Below are 20,557 nucleotides of genomic sequence, written 5' to 3'. Positions count from 1 at the left end.
CGGACCACCAAGAATCAGCATAAGTTGTTATTATTTCAACCTTACAGAGACCATATATATATATATATATATATATATATATATATATATATATATATATATATATATATATATATATATATATATATATATATATATATATGTATATATATATATATATATATATATATATATATATATTACCTACTGGCGATAGCCAGTAGGTATACATAGTTAGGACCTAGTTACCATAGGAAATCCCCAACATTCTATTGGGAATAACTTTGGCGCGATTGAGGAATATGTGTGTAATTTTCCTTAAACTTGCCTCGCTCTGCTCCGCACCTTCCCTGAAAGTTTCGGGGGGATTCGTCAAGCGGTGCCGAGAAAAAAGGGGGGTCCCAAAACGTGTTTTTCTCATGTCATTTTCCATAGGAAACTTTAGACACGGCTACAGCCCGAACGGCTGAATGAAATTACACCAAACTTGGCAAAATTGTAGGGAATGGTATGGCGATGTGCCTTTGCTATGTTTGGTGAAAATCCCTCCAGTACTTTTTGTAAAAATCGAATGTGAAATGTAGCCCAATGCAATTTTCTATAGGACCTTTAAACACGGCTACAGTCCGAACAGCTGAATGGAATTACACCAAATTTGGCAAAATGGTAGGGACTGGTATGCAGTAGTGCCTTTTTTATATTTGGTGAAAATCACTCCAGTAGTTGTTGAGAAAATTACTATTTTCCCAAATTATATATCTATGAGCGGGACACCGTCCGCGCACGGTTTATGCACAGTCCTTGCACTGTGTGCGGACCCTAGCGTGCGCGAGCGGAATTTTGATTGACTTTTGGACGTCTGTCAACATTCAGTCGAGATGAGGAAGTGCTGTCCGCCATCTTGTTTTTGTGGCAGAAGGTAGCTGTAAACAGAAGGCTAGTACTTGAAAAGGGGGCAGGGTAGAGATTCCTGATCCCCCTAGGTTTTGTCATGGGGTCTCTAAAGGACCCAGAAGATCGAAAAAAAATTATTATTTTTTTTAAAAATCACGGGGTCCGCGCACCATGCGCGGACGGTGGTCTAAAAAGACAAAAAAATACATTTAAATAACAAGTTTGAGTGTTTAGATGTTGGTTAACTATAATATTGAGTGGTGACTTTTTCACCTTTGGGTTTAGATAGGTGTTTTGTGGAGAGTTAGTATGGTAATAGATAGAGAGCAGTGGGTGTAGGTTGAAGATTATATGAGTTTGAAAGTGTTGAAATTTTGAACCAATTAAAATGTTACTTTGGTTTTGATTTTGTGTGTGATGAAATTTGATAGGCTGGGTATCTGAATACGTATGAGAAATGAGAGGGAAACACAGCCATTTTGTTTTTGTAGTGTCTGAGGTACACTCCTGAGGGATTTTTTTGAGTTGAATTTCTGGTGTGAGATTGACACAGTATTTACTGTTCAACAGTTTTCTAGAAGGTGAGTTGTTAATTTGTAAGGAGATCTATGTTGTTTAGTTTAAGTTAATAGGAAAAATATTTTGCTACTCTCTCTGTCTTTCTCTCTCTCTCACTGTGTCCCTCTCTGTCCACCACTGTTCTTTTTCCTTTTTATTTTTCTAAAAATTCTTTTGTTTCACGTATTCCTTTTTCTTTTCTCTTTATATTGTTGTTTTTCTCTCAGTCTTCGATGTTCCTGTTGATGAGAGTAATTTTGAAGGAGAACTTTATGATGGAGGAGATGGCATGGAGGATTTCTATGATGAATCCTTGGATTTAGATTTAATGGAAGCTTTGGAGTTCATTGAGTTTGAGGATTCTTTTTGGCAGATTTTCAATGTTGATATTGCTGATGATGCAATATTAGACGATGATTTACATTTCTGAAATTCCCAACAATAAATTTATATTTAGTAAATAAAATTTGTTTGAGAAATAAAAAATTTTTAAATGTAATTTATGAGGTAGTGGTCAAATAATTGTTGTATGAAGTGAGATTTGTAGTACAGAGTGCAACATTGTCGTGTTATATAGTAAGTTTACTCATATCCTTAAGCATTATTGAAATGTAAAGACATGGAGATTGCATGATAGTATGGGAACCGTGTAAATGTAACTGCATTGCTGTAATTTTTGAAATACCAATGCTGCCTTGCTTTTTTATACTACCCTAACAGCAGTCCACTATCCTTATTACTAAAGACTTGATAAAGCTAGTTTAATATTAAGTATTTCTAAAAATGATAAATTAAAGTGATTTATTTTTCTTTCCAAGTTATAGCAAGAAAATGTAAATATAAAATGGATCACCACAATGAGGAGGCAGTTGTAAATTTTTAGGAATTTTCTGCAACCTATATTGAGATTATCAATGAACCAGAAATTGACAGTATCAGTAATAATCAAGTTGATGTGGGAGGCGAAGACATGATGGAATTCTTTGATCAGTCTGTGGATGATGAATTAGTAGAATGTTTGGACACCATAGAGTGCCAGGAAATTTCTTTTCAGACTTTTCATGAGGAGAATCCAGAAGATGTGAATGAAGAAGAAATACCAGATCACTTAATGTTGGAAGTTCTTTTAAATTTTGAAAATTCTGAAGTTTAAATTTACATTTAGAAAGTAAGAATTGTTTGTTTGTAATTTATGAGGTAGTTGCCAAGTGATTGTGGTATGATGTAAGACTTGTAGTATAGAGTGCAATATCGCCGCCATTTTGTGGTTTCAAAAGAAAGTGAACAATAAAAGATGAAAACGTAGAAAGGGGTTCCCTGAAGGACTCCAAAGGTCAAAAATAATATTTATTTAAAAAAATAAAAATTCTATCGGTCCGTGCATGGGAAGTGCTCGGAGAGTGCCCTGTGAGTGCTCGGAGAGCGCACTCTACCGCCGCTATTTTGTGGTTTTAAAAGAAAGTTAACAATAAATGATGAAAACATGGAAAGGGGGCAGGGTTGAGTGTCCATGACCCCCTAGGCCTTCGCAGGGGGCCTCTAAAGGACTCCAAAGGTCAAAAATAATGTTTATTTTTTAAAAAAAAATGAAATATTTCGGAAGGCCCGCGTACGGGGAGTGCTCGGAAAGTGCTCCGTGCAGGACCTTTTTAAAAATTAATAAAAAAAATAAAGGTAAAAAACATATTTGAGTGTTTAGATGTTATTTGGCTCATTGTGTTTTTTTTGTACCTACAAGTAAGTACCAATGCAGAGTCTGATGTTACAGAGAAAGACTCTGTTCCCATCATCAGTGAAATGTACACCATCTCTCCTATAGATGCCTTGCATGTTGTAAGGCAAGTTGTTGTGGTATATACTACCCATTCCATAGTCTCTCATGTAAGCAGAAACAGATTTATTTACATGTTTCCTTGCTTTCTCAATCTGCGGACAAAATTGGTTGGACCAATTCCATTTTTGTCTTTGGCATATATTATAATAGACAAAGGCAGTTTGAGGAAAATCAATTGTCCAAAGATGTCCTTTAAAAGCATTTCCAGACCTACCCCAGTCAATGTGCCTAAATCATTTCCACCACAGTGCACAATTATGAGGTCAGGGTGTGGGAGATGCATAAAGAATTTCACCATTGGTATCAATCCTTTCTGGCCAATCCACAAAATATCCACATTTGGTAAATCAAGGTTGTGAATTCCTCTGTTTACTGCGTACCTCTTAAACCAAAAAATAAAGCTGTGTCCAACAATCCATACTGAAGGCATCTTCAAGGCAGGTCTGGTTGTACTCAGATGAGGGCTGTAAATTACCCTTAATACATATAAATAATTAATTAATGCAGTTTTACTAATAGTGCAAATTGAAGCATAGAGGCAGATGTAGGACACCAAGTACCAGTTGGTAACAGCTGTTTTCGGCCGTATTTGGTGTTTGATATGTAGGGGCCCTAAATTTTACAAAACCCGTAAATTTACTGAATCGGTAAATTTACAGAATCTAGATGTAGGTGGCACTGAAAACAGTGCCACAGGCCCTTAGGAATTTGTTATTTACCACCAAATACTATTTGGTGGTAAATAACGAATTCCTCTGTGCCATGTGGCACACATACATGCCCTAAGGGCATGTATGTGTGTCACAAGGCACACAAGCCAGAATCAGGGGTGCAACAGGGTGTCAAAGTTCCCCCTTGACAATTCGGAAATTTTACCGAATCGGTGTTTACTGATTCGGTAATTGACATTGATTCCTATAGGCCTTAAGGCCCATAGTAATAATAGTAATCAATGGCAATTACCGAATCGGTAATTACCGATTCGGTAAAATTACTGAATCATACAGATTCGGTAATTTCAAAAGAGAGATTACCTACATCCCATTTACCTACTCTTAAATATTGAATTGGTATGACCGTACCGAAACGCGTCAGGAAAGACATCAATTGGATTTATGGCTGCTTCTTTCCTGAATACATGGTTTTGTCAAACATGCCTTTGTGGAGTTCAACTTCAAAGCTCGGGGCTTTCTTTTGAAGATTTAATTACACGGCGGTTCTGACCGTGGAAGTATGCACCGCTACTTTCAACTGGACAATGTCTGTGGGGTCGGTTCTCAAACTACAGCCCCTATGCAGTACGAAGGTTTAAAGAAAGGGAAGCAGACATTTTAATCTGAGGCCCACCGGAGGGCTGTTAAATAATGGAACTTGGCAGGAATAAATAATGTTGGTAAATGCCTGGTAGTACGGGAACAGAAGAATTGGGACTTCTACTCCCAGCATACCGCTTACTGAAAAGCGATTGCCAAAAAGGTACACAAGGTGGAGTTCTGTTCCACGTTTTACCAAATTGCCGCCCTATGATTACAGTGCTTGTAGCACCGACAAGAGTCAGGGAAAGACATCAATTGGATTTATGGCTGCCGCTTTCCTGAATAAATGGTTTTGTCAAACATGCCTTCGTAGAGTGCTACTTCAAAGCTCGGGGCTTTCTTTTGAAGATATATATATATATATATTCACTGAAAAAACCATAGGTTATAGACCATATATAGTTAGGGATTAGCATTTACAAAACCTTATTTTACTCGCACAAAACCATTGAAATTCACATACATAGTTAGTTGCACTAACTATATATCGCGCACCCGCAATCCACTGCTGATGATATCACTTATTACATCATTCATGATATGGTCAGTGACATCACTGATGACATCACTGATGACATCTCATTTGACATTACTGATCACATCACTGATAATATCATTCATGTGATAATACGATGAACCTCTTCAGACTCTAATATAACCTTAGATACAATCAGTGTAAACAGACACTCACAGATTGTCACTCATCCATGGAGTTACTCATACATCTAGTCAGTCATGCAAAGAATCAATCACTCCTCCATTTCCTCAACTACACAGTTATACACACCTTACTAATTCAAACATACTCTAACACATATTTACTCTCTTATACAATCCCTGATACAAGTTTTCAATGATCCATACAGCCACTCACACATTCACTGGCTCTTATGCATAGTTATTTATATATGTCAACTCTCACATGTACTGTGTTTTACATATGTACTTACTTTGACATGTAGCACTGAGATATCCATTCACTCACCAATACACTCATGCACACAGTCAACTGCCCATGCAGCTGTTTCCACATGCACTTTTGAACCCATACATCTAGTGAATCAACTGCTCACACATCTATGCACAGAGTCATACACCTCCCAGCCACTCACACACATACTCAGTCTCCCATACAAATACTTGGGCAACCAATCAATAACCCATATAGTTACTCATATAGCTACTGATTAACACATGCAGAATGAATGAATGAATGAATGAATGAATGAATGAAAGGCGATTTATACAAGCGCTACTTTGCCCAAAGGCGTCAAGGCGCAAAAGATGGAATATAATAGCCAGGTACTGAAATGAAAAAGAAGTGAGAAAAAGCCTAAGAGTAGGCTTCAGTAAAGAGCAGGGTTTTGAGGCCCTTTCTGAAGAGCAGCAGGGAATCCTGGCCCCTGAGTTCCAGGGGGAGCTCGTTCCAAAGTCTGGGAGCTAGTGTGGAGAATGCCTTACCACCCCATCTCGCCTTGGCAACTTGGGGAATAGACAACAGATACTGACCGGAGGAGCGTAGTGCCCTGCCTGGGGTATAGGACGACACTAAAGTCCTGATGCCCTCAGCGCCAGCACCGTGAAGAGCCTTGTGGGTGATGGTCAGAATTTTAAATTTTATTCTGGCATACACCGGGAGCCAGTGAAGGTTTCTCCTGATCCTGGTCCCGGAGGAACGTCTGGGGGCGTTGACAACGAATCTTGCTACCGCGTTCTGGATGACCTGCAGGCGATGGAGTAGTTTAGCGCTCATGCCAAGGTAAAGAGCATTGCAGTAGTCCAGTCGCGAGGATAGAAGGGCAACTGCCACCTGTTTCCGGGCATCAGGAGAGAGGTAAAGAGTAAGTTTTCTTAGGATTCTTAGGACCCCACAGCAGATTGCGACAGTTCTACTTACTTGCTTATCAAAAGCAAGTGAGGTGTCAAAAATGACTCCCAGGTTACGGGCAGAAAGGGAAGGCTGGGGACAGGATCCAAGAGTCTGGGGCCACCAATCATCTGACCAGATCTCCTTTTTTCCCCCGAAGATCAAGATCTCCGTTTTCTCCCCGTTCAATTTAAGAAAATTCGAGGCCATCCAGCCTGCCACAGCTTCCATACAGTTTCGGAAATTTAGGGCCGTGGTCTCAACAGAGTGGGACAAGGAGACCATAATCTGGGTGTCGTCGGCATATGAGAGTACTTCCAGTCCAAAAGATCTTACCAGTCTAGCAAGTGGGGCCACGTAGATGTTGAACAATGTGGGGCTCAAAGCGGAGCCCTGTGGTACCCCACATTGCAAAGGCATGGCATTGGAAAGGAAGTCACCCAGTTTGACCCTTTGCTCCCGATGGTTAAGAAAAGAAGTGAGGAGGCTAAGAGCCAGCCCCTTCACCCCCGTCTCACTGAGGCGGGCGGCCAGAATGGTGGGGGACAGGGTGTCAAATGCTGCCGTAAGGTCGAGTAGGATCAGAAGAGTGGTCTGACCACTATCAACCTTGGCGCGGATATTATTGACCACCACTGTAAGGGCTGACTCTGTACTATGTGCCTTTCGAAAGCCATGCTGAGATGGATCAAGCAGGCAGGACTTATCTAGAAAGGCGCTAAGATGGTGGTTTAAATGAGCCTCCAACATCTTAGCTGGAGCGGGAAGAAGAGAAATGGGGCAAAAATTCTTCAGAATCCCAGGATCCAAGGAGGCCTTTTTTAAAAGGGGCTTAACGATGGCAGTCTTCCAAGGGGCTGGGAATTCACCACTGGAGATGGCTCTATTCATAACTTCCAGCAAAGGGGGAAGTAGGGTATCCCTGCAATTTTTAAGGATTTTAAGGGGACAGGGATCCAGAGGGGAGCCAGACTTGGTTGAGTCTAGTAATTTGTCCAGTGTCTCGGTCGAGAGAAGAGGGAAGTTGGTCAAGATATCTTTGGAGGCTGAGGGCTGATCTAAGGAGGGATAGGGGACATGGGTAAGATTATGACTCTGGAGAGCAGTATAAATATCCGAGATTTTAGTGTGGAAAAAAGTGGCAATCTGATCGCAGAGTTCTTGAGAAGGTATTATGGGATCAGGGTGTTGGACCTGGGATAAGTTTTCTACCACCTTAAAGAGATCACCAGGGCAGGAAAGAGATGACGTTAGCTTAGAGAAGTACATTTGTTTTTCGGCTGACACTGCTGTTTTATAGCTCTTAAGGAGGTTTTTATGCTTGATCCGAAGATCGGCATCAAGTTGAGCTCTCCACAACCTTTCGAATCTCCTACACTCCTGTCTCTGAAGTCGAAGAGCTTCAGAGTTCCAGGGTGCTGACGGACTTTTCCTGGCACAATAATGAGATTTGAGAGGGGCTAAGGTATCAATAGCCAGAGAAATGGTACTTGCAAGCTCACTGGCGGTGGTGTCAATATCCTGAGAGGGGGGAGGGTTGAAGCTGGCAAGAAAAGGGCCAAGAGATTCGTTGGTCAAACCCCTGTAGTTCCTCTTTAAAACCCAACATTTCCTGTCCGTGTGGGAGGCAGAGAGGGAACCTGGGAGAAATTCCAGAGGAACTGCTAAGTGATCTGACCAGGAGAGGGGCAGAGGGGACCCAATCTCTAGTCTGGGGTCATTAGTGAAAACCCCATCCAAGATATGACCAGCAGAATGTGTAGGGGATAACACTTTTTGGGGAAGATCATGAGAAGCAAGAGCGTCCAAAAGTGATATAGTGTCAGCAGAATTGGAATTTTCTAAATGAAAATTAAAATCTCCAAGAATAGTCAGAGAAGGCCTATTAATGAATGGTTCAATTGTTTCAAGTAAGTCGGCTACAAATGGGGACCTAGAGCCCGGGGGTCTGTAGATAAGAATGCCTGCAAAATTTTGTGTAGGGGAAGTATTAAGAGAGAAGAAAAGAGCCTGAAAGGATTTCTGGGGGGAAGGGAGGGGCTCTATGTGACAAGTGATAGAATTCTTGTAGACAATGCCTATTCCACCCCCTCTGCGGTCTTCTCTATGCTGTCTAACCATGGCATAACCATTAGGGAGGGCATTGATTAGATCGGGCCGGAAGAGTCCGAGCCCCACGTTTCGGTGACAAAGACCCAGGGGGGTTTTCTTTCCGAGACGAATTCTCTAAATGCGACGTTGTTACTAACCAGAGAACGAGCGTTGATAAGAAAGCCCACTTCTTTGGGAGGAGGAAGGGGTTCATGTCTCACCCGGGCCCTAGAGGGCTTAGCAACGTAAGCATGGTTAAGCGTGCAGGAGGTGATCGAGCAGCTACAAGTAAAGCCAGGGTACAGTTGCTCAGGGGAAAGAGTATGATGGCATGCTTGTCTGGGGGGCCTAAGAGATGTAAGAAAGCCCAACAGATCCCCAAAGGCATCAGAAGATGTGCTGGGGGGTTGAACAGCATCCCAGGCTCCTGGCGCCTCCTTGGCGCTGACGGGCGCAGACGGGCAGGACTCTGGCATGACTCCGGCTAGTGTCCGGCCCGTCCGCTATGCGCGTCCGCTGCGCTGAAAGGAGGGACGTCCCCTTTTAAGGGCGACTAGAGCGCGTCCGCGCGCTTCAATGCAGCAGTTTACAGAACAACATACATAATAATGCACAAATTAAGACAGTTTAGTCACTAACCCATGCACTCAGTGAGACACATTTAATCACTCACTCATACAGTCAGTCATGCACCTACTAAATCCTTCATCCAGACACTTATACATCCACTCATTCTTCAATATGTAAGACATATTTTAACTTTACAGAAACATACAGTCACTGGTTGTTGTCATCAGTGATGTCATCAGTGATGTCATTTGAGATGTCATCAGTGCTGTCAAATGAGATGTCATCAGTGATGTCATCAGTGATGTCACTGACCATGTCATGAATGATGTAATATGTGACATCATCAGCAGTGGATTGCGGGTGCGCGATATATAGTTAGTGCAACTAACTATATATGCGAATTTCAATGGTTTTGTGCGAGTAAAATAAGGTTTTGTAAATGCTAATCCCTAACTATATATGGTCTATAACCTATGGTTTTTTCAGTGAATTTTTAAGGCTTTGTAAATGCTAATTCCTAACTATATATGGTCTATAACCTATGGTTTGTTTTTTCAGTGAATTTCAATGGTTTTTTAATAGCAAATATCAAAAGCTGTAAAATGTATTCTTATTTTAATGCAAAAATATATTTTATATGTTTGTAATATAATTTTTTTATTTATATTTTTTTAATTATTTTTTTTGTTTCGCTAGCGGTCTGCGCACCGGTTAGCTTCCAGTTAGCTCAATTTGGTGCCGCGACCTGGTCCGCGTACCGGTAAACGTTCCGTTAGCGCAACTGCCGCGCAAGAAAACAACAGCGTGACGCGTCGCGTAAACGCGACGTATCGCATTGCCTCGTAATGCGTTAGCGCACCCGGAAGTGCTCCGGAGCGCGAACCGAGGCGCGAAGCGCAGCGCCCCGGAAGCGCTCCGGGTGTGTAGCGGGACGCGAAACGTAAGCATAACAGGTCATGTGACTTGTTCATAAAACTTTTCATTGGTTCATTTTACTTTTGTTTTCCTAATGATGTAAGGCTAGGTCATATGACCTAAAAATAACACTTTTCATTGGTTTAGAACATTTTTTTCCCAAATGATGAAAGGCCCCACCTTTTTTCTCACTCTGACTTTCAACTTTCTGAGAGGAAGACCTATTTTGATTCTTAAGAAATGGCTTCATTAGTAGCTGCAGCTGGTCCACCCCCACCACCACCTCCTAGGAAGAGAGGACCACCTCCTCAGGTTATCCTTCAGCAGGGGGAGGAAGAAGAGGAAGAAGAGGAAGAGCAGCAAGGGACTAGGGAGTTTTTACCTGAACAGCCGAGGAGGTCCCATGTGAAAGAAAACTACATCTGCCAATTTTCCCCGGGGCCAAAAAAAAGTGACCTGTCTGATCTGCAAAAAAGATCTGTCCAGAGGGACTGATAAGAAATACAGCTATGGCAATTACACCATGCATCGGCACATGGACAGGTGGCACCCTAAAAATTATAGTGCTGCACAGGTACGTGACCTGCAGGATAACCCCCCTCCTGTGGCCAGTACATCTAATGAAGAGGCAGTGACGGGACCAGAGGCGAGGGAGACGGTCCCAAATATCCAGCTGAAGTTTGGGAATGTGAAGCATGTGTGCATTTTTTGCGGCCAATTGATTTGCTACAGGGAGAGTAGCATACATTTAATCAACACAGCTATTGACAATCACAAATGTCCAAAACGCCCCAGAAAATAAATTATCTTTTTTTTTTGTTGCTCCTGTTGAGCCCTTTATAATGAATCATTTTCATTCCCCCCCCCCCCAAAAAAAACAAAAAAAATATAAAACCGTTCGGAAAAATAATAAAAAAAATATAAAACAACAAAAATAATAAAAAAAGTTCTTTTCAGAACTACCTCCCTTTTTCAAGAAATTGCTAGAATGTTTAGCACTCTGGCAACCTCTATTTCTTTTGATTCGCTTCCCGGTTCGCGCGCCGGTACGTGAACCGGAAGCAAAACAGAATTTTTTTTTTTTTAAAAAGAAGAGTAAGTATAAGGGAAGTAAACAGAGAGTAATGTTAAAAGACAGACAGCTAGAGGGAGTAACACAGAGATACTGTTTAATATATCTATTTACTGAAGAAAAGATGTAAGAGGGTATAATTGTGAAAAACAAAATAGATAAGGAAGTGAAAGAAAAAAAGGAGAGTAGAAGAATAATAAACAAGAGTTTCTTAGAGAATGTGAGTGAATGTTCAAATTAAGAAGAAATACAGTAAAGGATGTGGAATGAGAGGTAGGGATAGAACCGGACTAAAAGAACAATCCTGAGGGAAAGTGTTAAGAAAACAGTGAGCGAAAGTAAATAGGAATAAAACAAGATGTATGACAGTGACTAAGGTTAAAACATGTGGAATAACAGAGAGAAACAACAGAAAGCAGAAAAGAAGAAGTGACAGAAAAGGAATGATGGAAACAGCAAAGAAATGTAAATAACATAGTGTGCTTGAACTACAGGGAGAAAGCATAATAAACAAGTAGTGAAAGAGTGATGAGTCAGAAACAGTGAGAGTAATCGAGACGGAGTGAGTGAAAAAGAGTGAGGAACTATGAAAACAGAGGGACTGAGAAAAGGAGTGGAAGGAGTAGAGTAAGTAAGTAATAGAAAAAGTAATGAGGGAAGTAGCAAAGGCAGGAAACTGAGGATTAAAGAAATGAAGCAGTGGAACTAATAAAAGTTAAATGTGAAAGAGATGTAACGGAATCAGTACTAAACACTTACCTTATAATTATCGTTAACTTAGTCACTTGTTATTTTTATACTTTCAATCTGTGAATGAAAGAACAACAATTTTAAAATTGATAGAAGGTAGTAAAAGATGAGTGAGCATGAGACAAGATGAGTACATATTAAAAATCACAATTCAAAGTACAGAATTAATTATACATATTGAATGGTTTATTTTTGCTGTTCTCAGAATATATAAAATTTCACTAAAAACAGTGAGTTGAAGGTATTCATCATATAACAGCGGGGAAAAAAACCACAATCAAAATGATTGTGTTTAAAAAACCCATACAATATAACCAATCAGAAATCAGAACTCCTCAAAAGTAACTTACTTTCCATGACGTAAAAGGATGTCCTATGAACAGCTTATACTCTGTTGTGCTGTTATTATTTTCTGCCCGCCACTTTCTGAAAGATGAACTCCATCGTTTTAAGAAAAATGAGACATACAAAGCAATTTAAAACAGCACACTAAATTACAGCAACACCTAGAATCATTATAGTCCAGTTACCTACCCTAAATTCTCACTTCTGAAAACAAGTCAAAAGGCAACATTGCTTCATAGTCAAATAGTAAGCATTGCCGAAAGACCAGCCTTTTTTACATTTCAAATAAGCTGTGTAATATCCTGCTGTTGTCAAAGGACCATCATGTCATATAATAGCTGCAGTTACAAATGTTCTTCCTGAAATCGACGACTGAGTAGCCAAAACATTTTTAATTAGACTTGACAACGTATTTACATCCGGTTTATATAGTTGGAATTGTAAAATGACATTTCACCCATAAGTTTCTATAAATAATGTGGACAGCATTGCAGACTTACATTACCTCTACTCCTTCTATTGATCTGCTGCTTGAATTAGCTTATTAAAACAAACAATTTTCGCTCTGTGCTACACTTATCCACAAGGCTATATAGTGTAGGAGCCATTAGAACCTCTTGAAATTCCGTACTTGTGAACCCAGCGGATAGCGCACTGCCAGGACGCGCTCACCGGATTTTGCACCAGCCGACAGCGGACCTCGCCGCACCCGCTTCGCGGGCGCCGCATCGCCGGTCCTAGTGAGGGGCATCAGCCCAGGTCACCAAGGGGGAAGACTGTTGCTCGTGTGTGGCTGAGGGCTGCAGGGCTGCGAGCGTCAGGGACTCCATTACCCAGGAGTCCCTGCTAGACCGGCAACAACTTCCCGTCCGCTCTCCCTGGTGGCCGGCCCACCGCCCACCTGAGGACCCTTTAAACCCCTACCTGCACAATCACCTGTGGGATACTTGTGAACCCAGCGGATAGCGCACTGCCAGGACGCGCTCACCGGATTTTGCACCAGCCGACAGCGGACCTCGCCGCACCCGCTTCGCGGGCGCCGCATCGCCGGTCCTAGTGAAGGGCATCAGCCCAGGACACCAAGGGGGAAGACTGTTGCTCGTGTGTGGCTGAGGGCTGCAGGGCTGCGAGCGTCAGGGACTCCATTACCCAGGAGTCCCTGCCAGACCGGCAACAACTTCCGGTCCGCTCTCCCTGGCGGCCGGCCCACCGCCCACCTGAGGACCCTTTAAACCCCTACCTGCACAATCACCTGTGGGATACTTGTGAACCCAGCGGATAGCGCACTGCCAGGACGCGCTCACCGGATTTTGCACCAGCCGACAGCGGACCTCGCCGCACCCGCTTCGCGGGGGCCGCATCGCCGGTCCTAGTGAGGGGCATCAGCCCAGGACACCAAGGGGGAAGACTGTTGCTCGTGTGTGGCTGAGGGCTGCAGGGCTGCGAGCGTCAGGGACTCCATTACCCAGGAGTCCCTGCTAGACCGGCAACAACTTCCGGTCCGCTCTCCCTGGCGGCCGGCCCACCGCCCACCTGAGGACCCTTTAAACCCCTACCTGCACAATCACCTGTGGGATACTTGTGAACCCAGCGGATAGCGCACTGCCAGGACGCGCTCACCGGATTTTGCACCAGCCGACAGCGGACCTCGCCGCACCCGCTTCGCGGGCGCCGCATCGCCGGTCCTAGTGAGGGGCATCAGCCCAGGACACCAAGGGGGAAGACTGTTGCTCGTGTGTGGCTGAGGGCTGCAGGGCTGTGAGCGTCAGGGACTCCATTACCCAGGAGTCCCTGCTAGACCGGCAACAACTTCCGGTCTGCTCTCCCTGGCGGCCGGCCCACCGCCCACCTGAGGACCCTTTAAACCCCTACCTGCACAATCACCTGTGGGATACTTGTGAACCCAGCGGATAGCGCACTGCCGGGACGCGCTCACCGGATTTTGCACCAGCCGACAGCGGACCTCGCCGCACCCGCTTCGCGGGTGCCGCATCGCCGGTCCTAGTGAGGGGCATCAGCCCAGGACACCAAGGGGGAAGACTGTTGCTCGTGTGTGGCTGAGGGCTGCAGGGCTGCGAGCGTCAGGGACTCCATTACCCAGGAGTCCCTGCTAGACCGGCAACAACTTCCGGTCCGCTCTCCCTGGCGGCCCGCCCACCTCCCTGAACGCCGGTATAACTGGGACCAACCCTCCCGCAGCGCGGGACGCAGCCCGGAGCAAAGACCGGGCTAAGAGCGGGCCGTTTGAGGCCGTTCGAGGACGGCAGTGGACGGCCCTGGCCCACCCCCCTTATTGCTCCCAACCTGCTTATTGTATCACCGCACAGATATAGGCCTGCTCAAACAGTAACACCTTAATTAGTAAGTTGAGTAACGACCCTTTTTTCCATCCTAAGCACCATGAGCACTAGGGTGACACGCAGCAAGGCCTCCAAAGGTGGTTCACAAATCTGTGGCCCCATGGACGACTTCATCACCCGCACAAATATAGCCATAGATGAGGAAATATCCAAACTTCAAACCCGGGTATCCCTAGAATTGGTAGCTGCACGAAGGTTGTCCCAAGTTATTGCACTATCAAAAAAATCATCCTCAGGTCATATAGCCTCTTCTGTTACTCCTGAACGCCCTGTCCGCTCTAATAGTATCATCACCCAGGTTGATGTACACCCGCCCCCGATCCTTCCTACCTTCACTCCGCCCTTAGAGCAAACACGTATTGCAGAAAGGACAATTTGCCCTGCACTTTCTCATGCCCAGACTCCTGTCCTCAATCCACCTCCCCAAGTATTCCCAATTACTGCCTGCGTTAGCGGTACCCAACCTAAAAGAAAACGCCAATCACGTTCAGCCTATTCTCGTAAAAAGGCAAAAGTGGCAGTCTCTCACCACCTAACAATGACTAACGCTCCGGCATGTAATATTCCACCTGAGTGTTCTTCGAGCACACAGTTATCATGCCAAAGCAAGGGAGAGGGTCCTGTTACCACCATCCCAGAAGATGAGGGTGCGCAGGCACAGGACCAGAGCAGGAATGATAAGGAATTTATAGACCAAGTCTGGGAAACATTAAAAAAACTTCTCTCACCACTCGATTTAAGATTGTTGAGAATAGAAAACAATCTACTCGAGATGGAGAAGAGCATTATCGCTCTGGCCACTCTTGGCCTGAGAAATCTTGAAAATCAGGGCTTGTCACCAACTGACCCACATTCGTCAGCTCCCGTTTCGCAAGTTGAGCAGCACCCCCTACCAGCGCCTGTTGCTGTAAGGCCTGTTCCTAAACCGAGGACTGTGGCCGTGGACCAAGTTTCTATAACCACCAAACCCCAGGTCCCCAAACCACAGATTCCCATACGGAACTCCAAGCCCCATAAAGCAAATCCAAATCTGGGAGTACCTACTAGACCGCATCCTGTTGAATCCCAGGGCCCTCGTCCAAAAGATAATTTTAGAGGAGGCTATATAGACCTTCCCCCAGAGGCCAATGACTATGTGGTCGTGTTGACAGGCGTTCCTGTGATCGCCATCGATCAACACGAAAACCACTGGTCATTGAAAAATACAATTATGCACTGGCTCAACGTCAACAGGCCGATTCCCAATGGTAGAAGAAGTAGAGTAATGATGGTCCGTAGAACACCCTGGGTGGGTCCAACAAAGAAATCCAAGCCAGGGGACTGTGTAGTTGTGACTTTCGAGGACCCACACACCGCACACCACATCTGTTCCTGGCCAACCAGCGAAGATTCTTTAGTCATACCAAGGCCGCTATCCTATTTTTACCCTCCACGACAAGCCCACACCCAAGCAGATAACTGGTCTTTGGTGCAGCATCATCCATGGAGCACCCATCCTAGGAGGCAAAAGAATACTCTCTTACACTGGAATGGCCTCTCAACCTACAATAGATTTGGTGGCCTAGAGGAGGTCGATTGACTCCCTATGCCCCCCGCCTGCCCACACCTGGAAAATTCAATGACACCTCAAGATGTAGACAATCTAGGAAATCTATCCCAAGGCCTTCCAATCAGCCAAGGCGGGTCTCTGAATAGCTTGCCCTGTGACATGGAACCAACTAAAGTGATTATGCTAGACTGCAAAAGAGTAGAAATGAGGACAGAACCACTCTGTTTGATCCCCCCTCCTCCGGCACAAACTAATTTAAGGGAGACCGACCCACTTGAAAGAGCCGCAACCCCAGCTTCCCTCCGGACTGAGATTTTTCCAAGACCAATTGTACCGGCTGTGGTAAACCCTCCTTTACTTACCCATTCACCTAAAAACCTCACATCTGGTGAACCTTTACTGAAGATCCTAAGCTGGAATGTGGCTGGTCTTGCACGCAACTTTGATACCCCGGAATGGAATACCTTCCTGGCACCTTATGACATTTGTTTGCTACAGGAAACATGGTGCCAGGAACCTAGACATAGAGTGGGCTTCTCGACCTTCTATGTCCCGGCTGTACATCACCAAGGTTCCAAAGGACGCCCTTCCGGTGGTCTCCTTATTTGGATTAGTATAGCACTAGATCTCAGTGTTGCCCAAAGGACCACTCAAACATCTGACCTTCAATGGGTAACACTTCACTATAAAGGGGGAAGGAAATTAGAACTATTCAAACTCTACCTAAGGGGCAACAGGAGTGGAGGATCTATAAACTCATTAGGCTTAAGCAACAACTTGGCTGCCTGCGACGTTGATTCTCTTGTCCTCCTAGCAGGCGATTTTAACTGCTGTTTTGAGCCTTTAGCCAAAGAAGACATTCTGGATACCAATGATGAGGATAACAGGAGGGGTATCCCCATCCTGAACCTTGAGCCGATCCCTAAATGGACACAAAGCGCGATTGATATAAACGCTCTTTGCATGGAGCACAACCTGAGAGCAACGAATGGGCGTTCTAAATCAGATCCCATGGGTGCCCATACATACAATAGGACGGGTCACTCATCCAGAATTGACTATATCATGCTCAACTATAACCTCTGGCCATACCATCACGACATGGATGTTATAGAGACCTGTGATAGCGACCACAACCCTCTTGCATTAACCATCTTTTCCCCTTGGCAAATTGGGAATCAAGAAACTTCTGATCACACATGGAAAGCCTCGCATGAGATTCTTCCCTCAAACTGTGGCAGACGTCTGAAATGGGCAAGAGTCTCAGCAGATGAGGCAAGGATGACACAAGCCGGAATCATTTTAACAGAGGCTGAACCTCGGCTTGACATCACAAAACCCACTAGCAAGATGGTCCTATCGTTGTTCACAGAGACTATATCGGCACTAAGTGGGCTGTTTATCATTCCCAAACCCAGCTCCAGAACCGCCTTAAAAGGAGCTCCTAGAACAAGCGAAAAGTGGTTTACTTCTAAATGTCGAATTGCTAAGGGTGATCTTGTTGCTGCAGTGAAAGGCAAAAACCAAGCTAGCATCAGGTCTGCAAGGAAACTTTATAGAAAATTTGTGGCCGAGGCCAAGCAGACATATGATTACAACTTTTGGCGTGATTTAACGGAGGCAAGCACAAGGAAAGATGCTAAGGGGTTCTGGGACTTGCTAAGATCAAGAGAAAAGCCCATTGACCAACAATTGACCTGTAATATCCCTGGCGATGCCTGGTTTGCCCATTTTTCGAAACTGTATTCAGCCCCTACAGGGCCCGTACAATCAGATTCGGTCCCACTGCTCAGCCCCACAGACCTCCCACCAAATGAAGGCTTATTCACCACCTTGGAGGTAGAGAAGGCAATTAGGTGTATTGTTCCTAACAAAGCGGCAGGCCCTGATGGGATCCCGGGCGATTTGATAAAAAATAATCCCCTATTCTGGAGTAGATTAATTGCTGCACTTCTCAATGAGGTCATGTTGGGGGGGTCTTTCCCTGACTCCTGGAGGGGCGCTGAAGTTGTCCCCATTTTCAAAAAAGGTTGCAGGGAAGACCCAGCTAATTACCGCCCCATCAGTTTGCTGGATTCAACGCAAAAGGTAGCGGGGAAAGTGGTTTTGGCAGGATTCTGGAATGGGTGGACGAAAACCAGATATTGTCTGATTTCCAAGCGGGTTTTAGAACGGGGACAGGCACCATCGAGCAGACATTCCGCCTTTTAATGCTCTATTGGAAAGTAGTGGTGCTAGGAGGGGGCAGCTTATACTTAGTCTTTATAGACTTAAAAACAGCCTTTGACCTGGTCCCACGAGCATTACTGTGGAAGGTCCTTGATGGGTTAGGTCTACCTCCCTATTTGCTGGCCTTGCTCATAAAATTTCATGACAATAATTTTGCCCAAATCTGATGGGGTGCCCAGGGAGAAAAAACACTGCGTATCCCAGTAGACAGGGGCGTCCGCCAGGGGTGTGTGCTTGCCCCCACTCTGTTCTCGCTCTACGTCAACGGAGTGGTGGAGCATCTCCTTCAACATCCTGCAGATGCACCATCCCTGGCTGGAAGGAAAATCCCGACGCTCCTGTTTGCGGACGACACCCTTCTGATTTCGAAATCACCCGCAGGCATACAGTCATTACTTTCCAGCTTTAAGGCCTTCTGTGACACCAAGGGATTGGCCATAAACATTGCTAAGACCAAATTTCTTGTCCTCAATCCCCCTAAGAAATCTGTTAAACCCCCCGCTCTAGACTCTGTCACATTAGAACGGGTCAAAGAATTTGACTATCTGGGCATACGTCTTAGTGATAGTATGAGCTGGAAGGCGCACCACCAAAAAGTGTTTCTAACCCATAAGAGGGTTGTTGGTGCTTTACTTAAAGAACAGCGTGCTTCCTCCATAAAACCTATTGGGGCACTTCTCGATATTTACAGGGGTAGGGTTGTGAGCGCAGCACTGTACGGCGCAGAACTTTGGGGTACCCAGCGAGTGGACACTTTGGCCCACTTAGAAAATAAATTTCATAAAGATCTGATGAGGTTACCCCAGAGCACTCCCACAATCCCCCTCTTGCTCGACGCAGGTACCCGCCCAATCTGCGAGCAAGCAAAACTACGCCCTCTATTACTATGGTCCAGAATTTGGAATGTCCCCGAACTCCACAGCTACACAGACGCCCTAAAAGATGTACTGTCCTTACCTGGGTGGCACAAGGTCGCCTGGCTCAGGGAGGTTAAGAGGGTTCTGTACATGCTGGGCCTAGGAGCTTCGTGGGAAAACAAAACAGCACCTCCAAAACAGGAACTGAAGAAGGCCTATTGGTCATGGGTGGACAATGAGAGAGTAGGCATAACAAATCTTCCAAAATCTGTTGCCAATTTTTTGATGGTCAAAGACATTCCCCTTAGGGAACCATACTTGGATCTGATCCACAGTGCACATGACAGGGCATTATATTTCAAATTCAGGGTCGGGGTTTTACCCTTATGTCAGTTTACTTCCACCTGGAAACAACCCCACCAAACTGTACCCTATTGCCCATTCTGTGAGTTAAAAGTTGAATCTGTTGCACACTTGTTGTTTGAGTGTAGAGCCTATGTGGCCCCTAGACGGAGGTGGTTGAAGCCTCTTTGTAGGAGCCTGGGAACTCGCTCACATTCGGAAGCAATAAGAATACTGCTCTCAGATGCTAGACCTTTTTTTGCCATTTGTTTGGCAAAATTTCTAGGCTGGGCTTGGCGCATAAGAACAGCTAAACAGCTGACGATCCAATAAAGTGTCCCCTTATCCTTATTTATTCAATGTTTTTCCCGTGCAATCGATGAAATGTTTTTAATGATAAAATGAATTGTAAGTTGCTTTGTTTTGATTACTGTTAAATTGTTTTTATATTATGATGTACTGCTTTTATGATATGTTTTTATATCGAAATAAAGCTTATTACTTACTTACGAAATTCCTCAGAACAAATCCCGAGATTCCTTCCCTAAAATTTTGGTTGTAAGAACACCAGGTAAGAATATTTAAGGTGAAAAGGCAATCTTTTTTTGAAAGTTAAAACAGAATCATTGCAGAATGACCAGCAGTTTCCAGACTTCAAATAAGTGGTGTAATGTCCTGATGTTGTTGAAGGACCCTCATGATATATAATTGCTGCAGTTAGAAAAGTCCTTCCTGATATTGACAACTGAGAAGCCACAACATTTTTAATTAAAGTTGTCAATTTTGTTCCATCAGGCCTACATCGTTGGAACATTAAAATGACATACTGGCCATATCTTCGTATAAATAATGTGGACAGCATTGCAGACTTACATTGGCTACACTCCATGTTTTGATCGGCTGCTTTTACTAGCTTATTAAAGGATACTGATTTACTGTCTGGCAAAGTTAAATATATAAATCTTTCTGAGTCTACACTAGTAGTACTTGATAACGTACAATTCTCGCAGTCATGCTGCCATTGATAAG

Source organism: Lissotriton vulgaris, chromosome 6 (genome assembly GCF_964263255.1).
Source record: "Lissotriton vulgaris chromosome 6, aLisVul1.2, whole genome shotgun sequence".
NCBI classification, from domain to species: Eukaryota; Metazoa; Chordata; class Amphibia; order Caudata; family Salamandridae; genus Lissotriton; species Lissotriton vulgaris.
Note: the sequence above shows the minus strand (reverse complement) of the source record.